This window comes from Aegilops tauschii, chromosome 2, assembly GCF_002575655.3.
Source record: "Aegilops tauschii subsp. strangulata cultivar AL8/78 chromosome 2, Aet v6.0, whole genome shotgun sequence".
Lineage (NCBI taxonomy): Eukaryota > Viridiplantae > Streptophyta > Magnoliopsida > Poales > Poaceae > Aegilops > Aegilops tauschii.
Genome location: NC_053036.3, coordinates 336,303,743 through 336,314,472, shown reverse-complemented (window position 1 = coordinate 336,314,472; position 10,730 = coordinate 336,303,743).

Genomic DNA, 10,730 nt, shown 5'->3' with positions numbered 1-10,730 from the left:
ACACACAAACACACACACACACACGCACAAGTGGGACCCGTTGAATTATTTCTTCGCTCGTGACAACTTTTAATTAGTGTCGGGGGTTGGGTGCTACATATGCCAATGGATGGCTTATCATGGTGGGAGCGAGTAGAACGTCGCCTGTGCCTGGAAGCGGGATGAGGCGCAGATACGAACGCCGGCGCACTTTACCCAGGTTCGGGGCTCTCCTAGGAGATAAAACCCCTAGTCCTGCTCTGCGGGGTCTCCGCATGATCACTAAGGCACTAGTGAGTACAATGGTGCTCCTCGAGCTGTATGCTAGAGGTAGGATAAGGCAAGGCTTGCTCTCCTCTCCCCCTAGGTGTGAGTCTAATTCTAACAGGTTGGAACCCTTTGCATGGGTGCCTTGGGGGGTTTATATAGGCCTACCCCCTAGGGGTACAATTGTAATTCGTCCGGGTGTAGGACCCGGCTGTCAGTGTCTCTGGTCGCCGGCTACTGGGGCCCGCCGCCTGGTGGGACCCGCCGACTAGTCTGGTACGGAGCCGACAGGCCGCCTCCGCCGCTTACGGGTCTTGCCGGCTGCTGATTACTATAGCCGTGATGCTAATGATGCGGGCTTGGTCAGGGGAGCGTGGCTACAGTCCCGCCGCCTGGTGGGAGGTCACTGTAGCCATTCCGGGTCTCATCTGGTTAATGGTGCACGGGCCCCAAGGTAGGAACGAGCCGACTGCTAGGAGCCGGCCTCCCTCGGGTCCGACTGGTGAAGCCTCCGCCGTCCTCTGGGCTCTCGCTGCCTGGTAGGGCCCGCCATCTTCAGGCCATACCGACAGGCGGTCGTGGGAGCAGGGCTCCGCCTGACAGGAGTGACATCAGGGGCGGAGTGGCAACAGTGCCGCGCCGGGCGGAGATCTCCGCCTGTACGGAGTGCTGTGGCCACGCCCGACCCTGGCTACGGGGGTGATGGGCTATACTATAGCCTCACCCTGTCTTGTCTTCTTAATGGGGGTGGAGACTTTGAGGGCGCCACGGGCCGACTGCTAGGAGCCGGCCTCTCCGGAGGCCGCCTGCTAGGAGTCGGCCCATCTTGGAGCCGACTTCCTGAGTGTGGCCGTCTTCTGGCAGTCGGCCGTTCAGCCAGCCGGCCACCAGAAGGCGGCGCTCCATCTTGACGTCTTGAGGGGCGCAGCCGGCCCCGGTCTCTTGAAAGGTTCTGGGACTCGGGTTAGGCTACCCGTGGCACATTACTCCGATAGTAGTCCCCGAAGCTGGTGAGGTGCCGCGGCTGAGGAGCCGAGGAGCCTCAACAGTTTCCTCCTCCGGGTGCCCTGTAGGAAGCTTCATCCGACTCCTGGGGAGCCGGCTGGTAGGAGTCGGCCACGTCCAGCCGGATTTGTCCGAAACTTTGAACGCCTCGGCGGGAACTAGGTGGCGTGTTAGCTAAGCTTCTCGGCCCGCCGCCCGTCATGGGCGCGCCACGTGGCGCCAGCCAGACGGGCTAGCCTGCAAGCCCACACGCACGATGGGACGCGACTGCAGGTTGGGCCTGCCACCACCGGGCCTCGGCACGCGGGCGGATCCACTGCGGCCGAGGCGGGTGGTTGCGTTTCCCCGCGGAGTTACTGCACAAAGTAACTCGCGCGATTTAAGGTGGGAACGTGGGGTCGTGGGCACAGTTAATCCCATGATCCCACGCCCGCCCCCTCGGCTTCATAGCCCATAGGCTATAAGTAGGGGGAGGAGAGGGAGCGGCGGAGCACGCGCACCCCTCCATCCCGCACTCGCCTCCTTCTTCTTCCTCTCACCGCAGCGCCCCCGAGCCATGCCAGAGCGCTGCCGTAGCTCGTCTACATCGAGTTCGTCCGCCCCGAGCCCTCTCGGCCCTGCCCCATTCTCGTCTCCCCCGCCGCGCCATTTTCTCCGTCGAGCTCTCCATGGCGCGCGAGCGAGGAGGAGACTGGGACGGGTCCAATGTCAACGAAGACCATATCACTTTCCTCCGCGAGACGCGGCGTCTCCCCAACGCGGGCTACGTGAAGGCGCGCGTGCCGCCGGAGGGAGAGATCTCGCCGGCGCCGGGGGAGGGCGAGCGGGTCGTCTTCCGCTCGCACTTCATCCGCGGCTTTGGCCTGCCGGTGAGCGGCTTTCTCCGCTTGTTTCTCGAGTTTTATCACCTCCAGCCTCATCACATCACGCCCAACACCGTGATGCTCCTAGCCGCCTTCGTCACGATGTGCGAAGGCTATCTCGGCATCCTCCCCACCATCAAGCTGTGGGGAGCTTTCTTCTACACAAAGCTGGGCACCTCCGTCCGGGAGGTGGCGGCCCAGTGCGGTGCTTTCGTCGCGGTTCGCCTGCCGTCGCCGAAGAACGCCTTCCCCACCATCAAGGTGCCACAGTCGGTCAAGATGTGGCAGCAATCTTACTTCTACGTGGAGAACGTGGACCCGGCCGTCGACTTCATTAACCAGCCGGCTTATGTAGCCGGCACGCCGGCCGAGCCTCGGGCCAGCCGGGGCTACAAGCCGAAGCCGGTATCAGCAGACGGTGCCGCCGCCATCCAACAACTCCGGGAGCTGACCGAGACCGAAGGCCTCAAGGCATCCGACCTGCTGGTTGCCTTCGTCGCGCGCCGGGTTCTCCCGCTCCAAGGCCGGCCACACCTGATCAGTCGGATGAGCGGGCATCGCGACCCGTGCCGGCTGAGCAGCAAGGAGATGCCGGCAGCCGAGGTCGCAAACTTGGTGAACGAGATCTCTGGCCTGAAGCTGGAGGGATCTTGGAGCTTCGGCAAGCGGCCATATTCCCACGCCGACCCACCGCCTGCGGTAAGTTTTACAATTCTTTCTTTTTGATACTCGTCTTAGTCTGGATCTTGGTCTTGATTAGCCGGCCTCTCACCACTTGAAACAGATCTACATGTCGGAAGCGACGGCCGCCATCGCAGGGGCGGGTGGCGACTACCAGCCGGACCGGGCGGTGAGTGACGTGGACGACCCCGACTTGGGGGCGGCCGCCTTGGAGGACACCGCGACAGGCGGCGTCTTCGAAGCAGGCGGCTCCGAGGAAGGCGGCATCAAGACCTGGCCTGACGATGATGAGGAAGAAGAAGAGCCACGCCCTGCGCAGGGTGCCGGCAGGGCGGACGCGGGCCCCTCCGTCGAGCCGACTGCCCGAGGCGGCACGCGCAAGCGCAAACAAGGCGCTGTCTTGTTCGGCAGTGCTTCGAAGAAGGCCACGAATCCGACCGCCGCGACCAGGCGGAAAGAGGCCGCTGCGAAGGCGGCCAAATACCAGAAGCTCCCGAAGGTGCCCTCTATGGTGTCGGCGTAAGCGTCTTTTCCTCGTGCTCTTCTTTCTTGTTGATTCTTTTTGAACTTTCTTTGCTATATTCTTTGACTTAGGGCTCCGCTCTCTCTCGAGAGGTCGGCCGCCGCCTCCATCGTCGGGTCGGCGGAGACCTCCACCACCACCCGGCGAATCGATCCGGTCGCCGACCTCTGGGAGGCGACGGAGCGAAACGTGCGGGAGGCGCACAAGGAGCAGGAAGCCGCCCGCCTGGAGAAGGCGGAGGCGGACAAGGCGGAAGCCGCCGCCTTGAAGAAGCTGGGGAGGCCGAGGCCGCTACCGCGGCGAAGGGGCAGGCCGAAGAGGCCGCGCACTGCCAGTCGGCGGTATTCGTCATCCCCCTGAACTCCGCGCCGCCACCACCATCGTTCGTGGCGCTGACTGGGGAAGCCGGCGACGAGCACCCGATCATGGAGAGGGACGGCGGTGACATCGTCATGCCGGACATGATCGTGCCCCCACCACCACCTTCTGAGGAAGCGCGAGACAAGCAGCCGGCTGACGCACCGGTGCTGCCAGCCGGAGACGAGATGGTAACCGGCCCGACTCCCGAGTTCCGCACACCATCGCACCACCGGTTTGCAAAAGCGGCCTCGGCGGCACGCCCGCTGGAGACCGGTGCCGCGAGCTCTTCGATCCCGGACGCCGAGGCGACCAGCGCCGCGCCCACTGAGTGGGTGCGGGGAGGCGGGACGGGCCCTTTGAACAAGGTAATCCTGGACGTCCAGGCCAAGCTCCGCGCTGAAGCCAACGCACTCAAGCACTGCAGCAATGCGTTCCTGGAGTCGCGAGTAGCCATCCGGGTATGCTTCTTGCTTCTTTGTTTTTAATTCTTGTGTTGCTCCGTGGGGGCACGCCAGCGCACCCACAGGGTGTAGTCCCCGAGTTTCGGGCCGGCTGCTAAGCAGGCGGCTCGGAACTTTAATTGGCAAGCTCCGAGTACTAATATTGTCTGATGTCTTTGCTGCAGGACTATCATAACCTCCTTGCAGCCGCCTTCAACTCCAAAGTCCAGGAGTTGGATCAACGGGCCGTCGACTTGTCGGAGAGCCGGAGTAAGTCTTTTTCTTTCTCCGCGGGGGCGCGTTGGCGCACCCGCGGGCTGTAGTCCCCGAGATTCGGGCCGACTGCTAAGCAGTCGGGCCGGATCTTCCTGGCAACTGTTCTTCTTCTCTGTTGATATTTGATAACTTCTTTCTCCGCGGGGGCGCACTGGCGCACCCGCGGGCTGTAGTCCCCGAGATTCGGGCCGACTGCTGAGCAGTCGGGCCGGATCTTCCCAGCGACTATATCTCTCTTTGTTGATTGTTGATGTCCTTTCCTTCTTCTAGTTTTGTAGAGGCCAACGCCGCCCTGCAGCGGCAGCTGGGTGAAGCCAACACCGCGCTGCGTACCAAGGAGGCGGACTGCAGCAAGCTGGCCGAGGAGCGTGACCGGCTGGTCACGCAACTGGCGGAGCAGGCGGAGCTTCTCAAGAAGACCCAGAAGGAGGCGGAGGACAAGGAGGCCAGTCTCCTTGCTGAGTTCGAGACCGAACGCTCTGCCTGGACCGATAAGGAGGCCATGCTGACTGCCAGCTTCGGCGAGATTGAAGACATGGTTGACGGTAAGCTGCCTTCTTTACTCTTTCTTCAAGCCGCTGGCTTCCGGTTAAGCCGGCCTCTCGCTTTAATTTTGGCTTCTTTGCTTTTTGTTTGAGCAGACTTCTTCCCGGGTCACTCTGGTGCTGCCAATCAGGCTATCAAGGCCGATCGCGAAGGGCGGAGGGCAGAAGGTGAGCAGATTGCTGCCAACGCCCCCCGCACTCTTAGCGAGCAGCTTCTCAGCATCCAGGCTCATCTTCGGCCGGCTCATCGGATGTTGCGCCGCCTTCAGCGTGTCGGCGCCCAGGCGATCGCCGCCCTGTGGCTAGACATGCCGGCTCCACGTACACCTAGCCGGACTGCCGACTGGCTGGAGGTGGTGGCCGGCCACCTTGAGGCTTGGAAGGGTTCCTCGGCCCGGGCTAGGGCATGTCGGGCCTTGGAATTCGTCAAGGCGTGGTACCCTGGGCTAGATCTAGCCCAATTGGCCACGCTTCGACTGGAAGCCCGAGAGGAGCTGGCGGCGGTGGAGCGTGATCTTCTCCAGCGGGCCGCAGCGATCGCCAAGTACACCAACACCAGCTGTCTTCGTCCCGGAGCTGGCTGAGAACGACACTGAGGCGCCGCAGGAGTGGTTCGGGCTGAACCCGGAGGATGGCGAGGACTCGACCGAAGTGATCGACTCCAGCGACGAGGGGGAAGGCTAGGAGGACGAGGAAAGTGAAGAGGAGGCACCAGAGGTCGGAGCGGACGGCCAGCCTCAGCTCGACCGCGCCTCCAGCAACAAGCCACGCCCGAGCGAGCCGGCTGCTGCTGAAGGCGACCAAGCGGAGACTGACTAGCCGACCGCTCCACCAACCGGCACCGCCGACTCCACCGTCCCGCCGAACCCGTCTGCTGCTCCCTAGGCTGCCAATTTATCTTTTGTTTTTACCTGCTTATTAGTCTCGACAAAACTTTGTTAATTTCGCACAATTCCACCCGCGTGGTGTATTTCAAACTCCTGTTGAATGTTGGCCAAGGGCCTTTTGATATGTAAATATTTTTGCTGAGGTTTATCTTTCCTTGCCTTCTTCTCTTTGGCTTTTTTCCTTTGCCGCCTTCCCTCGGTTGCCGTCTTGCCAGCCGAACAGCCGCTCTGCGGATTGTGGCTGGGTCAAGTACTTAGCTGCTTCCGGGGAGGCAAGTACTTAGCCGATTAGAGTTTTCTAGCAAGTTTAAGTAGAAGCCGGCCGGCCGGCTGCTCAGCAGTCGGTCGGCGAAGCAGGAAGCCGGCTTGAACTATGTGCACGCTTTGGGTCCTTAGCCATTTTTCATCCGGACAATCCTTCTGCCTTTACTCCTGCCCTCCAGTCAGTCGCTCTTCGAGCTGCGGCTTCTGGCAGGAGAGGGCTTAAGTGCCAACGCATTACTTGTCCGGCTGCAGGAAGCATTACATAGTACAAGGCAGCGAGTCCCCTGGTCCACTGGTCGAACCCGGTGCCAGACGGACAAGTGAAATAACACATCGATAGACATAACACTTATCATATAGATAAAAGAGGGCAGTCCCCGAGCTCTTCTCGGGGGACCCGGAGTCTTCGTACTTAATACAAAAGTTGGCGTGGTACATACTGCGTCAACTGTAAAACCTTCGAAGGAGATTCGCATTCCATGGTCGCTCCGTCTCCTTGCCGGAGTCGTCTCTTTTGCGTGCTCGAGGCTTTTGAGCGTCGATCAGGTAGTAGGAGTCATTGCCCAGCACCTTGCTGATGATGTAGGGACCTTCCCAAGGTGCCGAGAGCTTGTTCTGGCCGGCTGTTCGCTGGATCAGCTGGAGCACAAGGTCTCCCTCTTGGAAGGACCTTGGCTTGACCTTCCGGTTGTAGTATCGTCGCAGGCTCTGCTGGTAGATGGTGGACCGGCTGAGTGCCAACAGCCGGCCCTCTTCCAGTAGATCGACGACGTCTTGTCGTGCTTCTTCTGCCTCTTCTTTGGTGTACATGGTGACTCGGGGGGAGTCGAATTCTATGTCCGTCAGGATGACGGCTTCGGCACCGTAGACGAGGAAGAAAGGCGTAAAGCTAGTTGACTTGTTCAGAGTTATGCGCAGACTCCAAAGGACAGTCGGCGGCTTGTCGAGCCAACAGCCGGCCGACCGCTCCAGAGGCTCGACCAGTCGGGGCTTGATGCCGGACAAATGAGGCCCTTTGCTCGCTCCACCTGGCCGTTTGACTGCGGATGGGCAACGAACGCTAGGTCCAGCCGAATGCCTTGCGTCGCGCAGAAACGGGCCAAGGCGCCTTTGGCAAATTTGGTGCCATTGTCGGTGATGATGCTGTGTGGTATGCCATACCGGATGGTGATGTCGAAGATGAAAGTCACAGCAGTCGGACCATTCAACTTCCTAATTGGCTTTGCTTCTATCCACTTGGTGAACTTGTCCACAGCGACAAGCAGATGAGTCATGCCGCCGCGCGCCGTTTTGAATGGTCCCACCATGTCTAGGCCCCAGACGGCAAAGGGCCAGGAAATGGGGATAGTCGTGAGTGCAGAAGCCGGCTGATGTGGCTTTGAACGAAACTTCTGGCACCCTTTGCATTTCTGTACCAAGTCTTTGGCGTCTTCTAGAGCAGTCGACCAGAAAAAACCATGGCGGAAAGCCTTGGCCACAAGTGCTCTTGAAGCCACGTGGTGACCACACTCGCCTTGATGGATATCTTTGAGGATTGCTTGGCCTTGCTCTGACTCCACGCAGCGCTGGTAAACACCAGTGACACTGCGCCTCACAAGTTCTCTGTTGACTATGGTGTATGCTGCTGCCCGGCGTTGCACTTGTCGGGCCGAGATCTCATCAGTCGGCAGCTCTTTGTTCACCAGAAAGTTGAGGATGGGCTGGGCCCATGAAGGTGCTACAATTTCTTCGACTGCTAGGACTGCTACTTGCACGAGGGCGGTTGGGCCGGGAGGCGGCGGGTTGGAGTCGACCACCGCTTGCTGAATCGATGAAGTCCTCGGGCCGACTGCTGCAGTCCCCAGGTTGGGTTCTGAAGTCCCCGGGCCGGGTGCGGCTGCTGCAGTCCCCGGGTCGCCTGCCGAATTCCCCATGCCGGCTGCTGGGGTTCTCAAGTCGGATCCGACTGCTTCAGGAGGAGCCGGCACAAAGATGGAATCCGACTCTGGCGAAGGCTTGATAGACGGCTTGAGGAGGCGCTATAAAGCGACGCCGGCTGGTATTGCTTGCCCGGTGGAGCCGATTCGTGCCAAGGCATCTGCTTGCTCATTGTTATTTCTTGGCACATGGAGGAACTCGCATCCTTCAAAGTATCCGCTGAGTTGCTGGACGAGGAAACGGTAACTCGCCATGTTTGTGTCCTTGGCGTCCCAGTCGCCTGACGACTGCTGGACCACCAAGTCGGAATCACCATAGCACAGGATCTGGCGAATGCCGAGTTCCTTGGCAAGCCGGAGCCCGTGAATGAGTGCTTCGTACTCGGTACCATTGTTAGAGGCGGCAAAGTGGATTTGCAGCACATATTTGAGCTTGTCGCATTTGGGAGAGGTGAGGATGATGCCGGCTCCCAAACCGGTGCGCATCTTGGAACCATCAAAGTGCATCCGTCAATGGGTGGAGTCTGGCGCTGGCGGCAGGTACTGGGTCTCAGCCCAGTCGACGATGAAGTCGGCTAGTGCTTGTGACTTGATGGCGGTGCGAGGCTGGTAGTAGATGGTGTAGGGGGCCAAATCTATGGCCCATTTGGTCACTCGGCCTGAAGCATCTCGACTTCCAATGATCTCGGCTAGTGGAGTTGTGCAGACCACAGTGATTGGGTGCTCTTGAAAGTATGGCTTCAGTTTCTTGGCGGCAAAGTGCACGCCGTAGCAAATCTTCTGGTAGTGGGGGTAGTTTTGCTTGGAGGCGGACAGTACTTCACTCAGGTAATACACCGGTCTCTGGACAGGTAGTGATTTGCCTTCTTCTTTGCGTTCCACAACTATGACCATGCTGACCACCCGGCTGGTGGCAGCGATGTAGAGGAGCATGGGCTCCTTAGGAGTCGGAGCCGCCAGGACAGGTGGAGTGGTCAACATCTTCTTGAGCTGGAGAAAAGCTTCATCCGCCTTGTCGTTCCACTCGAAAAAAGTGGTCTTCTTCATGAGCTGGTACAGGGGAAAAGCCTTCTCGCCCAGCCGACTGATGAAACGGCTGATGGATGCCAAGCAGCCGGTGAATTTCTGCACGTCCAGCAGTCGGGTGGGCACTTCCATCCTCTCGATGGCCTTGATCTTCAGAGGGTTGCACTCTATGCCGCGCTCTAAGACCAGAAAGCCAAGAAGCTGGCCGGCTGGCACTCCAAAGACGCATTTCTCCGGGTTGAGCTTGATCTGAAATCGGCGCAAGTTCTCAAAAGTCTACTTGAGGTCTTCTAGTAGCGTCCAAGGGTATCTTCTTCGTCTCCTTCGCCGGCTGGAACGAGCCCTCAGCTTCTGACTCCTTGGGGCTGGGTGACATTTCCGGCTGCTTGCCAGCCATCGCCACAACCCGGTCAAGGAGCCGCTTCTCAGCCGCGATCACGAGGGACTCGGCTAGCCGGCGGCTCTCTGCTGCGCAGGCGGACGACTTCGTGTAGTCTCCTGCTATGGTCAGGATTCCCTTGGAGCTCGGCATCTTCATCTTCAGGTAAGCATAGTGGGGGACCACCATGAACTTGGCCAGGGCAGGCCAGCCAAGCAATGCGTGATAGGGGCTCTCAAGGTCCACCACCTCAAACCAGACTGGCTCTTGGCGGAAATGATTTTTGTCTCGGAAGAGGACATCTATCTTAGTCTTGTCGATTGGTGAGTAGGAAAGTCCATGAACTATGCCATGGAAAACAGTCCGGCTGGGCTGAAGATGTCTCTGCTTGATTCCCAACTTCTCCATGGTATCTTTGTATAGGATGTTGATGCTGCTGCCGCCATTTATCAGAACTCAGGAGAAGCGAGCAGCTCGCCTCTCCGTGGCAAAGGTGGCATCCAACACCAGAGCATAAGAGCCAGGATTGGGCATCACCTCTGGGTGGTCGGCTCTACTCCAGCTGATGGGCTTCTCGGACCAGTGCATGAACTCGGGGGTCTCTGATGCTACTGCATTTACTTCTTGTTGCTGCTGCAGTCTGCTGCGCCTGTCGTCGGCCATGCTGGTGAGCACGACATAAGCTCCATGCTCTTCAGGGTATTCATCTTGTATGGCACCGACTGGTCGACCCGCCGGCTGCTGGGGAGGAGGAGGCGGCAGGCCGGCAGGCGGGGGAGGCTGGAGTCCATCACCCTTGGCGATCCTGGTAAGCCAGTGGCACTTCCGAGTGGTGTGATTGGATGGCTTTGCGCCGCTATCAAACTTGTAGGGTGCATCAAGAGTCTGCTCGTATGAGAAGGCGGGCAACCAATTGGGCTCGCCGCCCTTCTGGCGTTTGGGGGTAGGCTGCCCTTCCGGCTGCTGGTCTTCGATTGTTGCCACTTGTCGGCTCGTGGAAGCCGGCTGCATGGCCTTGCGCTTGTTGTCGTTTGGTTGCTGTCGCCGACTGGCGTCACCAGCCGGGGTCCAAGGACCTTGAGGGGCCACTTTGTCCGACACGTTAACTTCGATCTCCGCCTTCCTGGAGGAGTCGGCCGTGGCGTACTTGTCTGCTATGATTAGCAGTTTGTCGAGGGTCGCTGGCTCGTCGCAGAGGAGCTTGTGCTTGAGGAGGGTGCCCTCTCGGCACCCGGCAGTGAAGTACTCGATGGCCTGCACCTCGTGCACGCCCTCGCAAGAGTTGCGCAGCTCTGCCCAGCGCGTGAGATAGTCGCGAG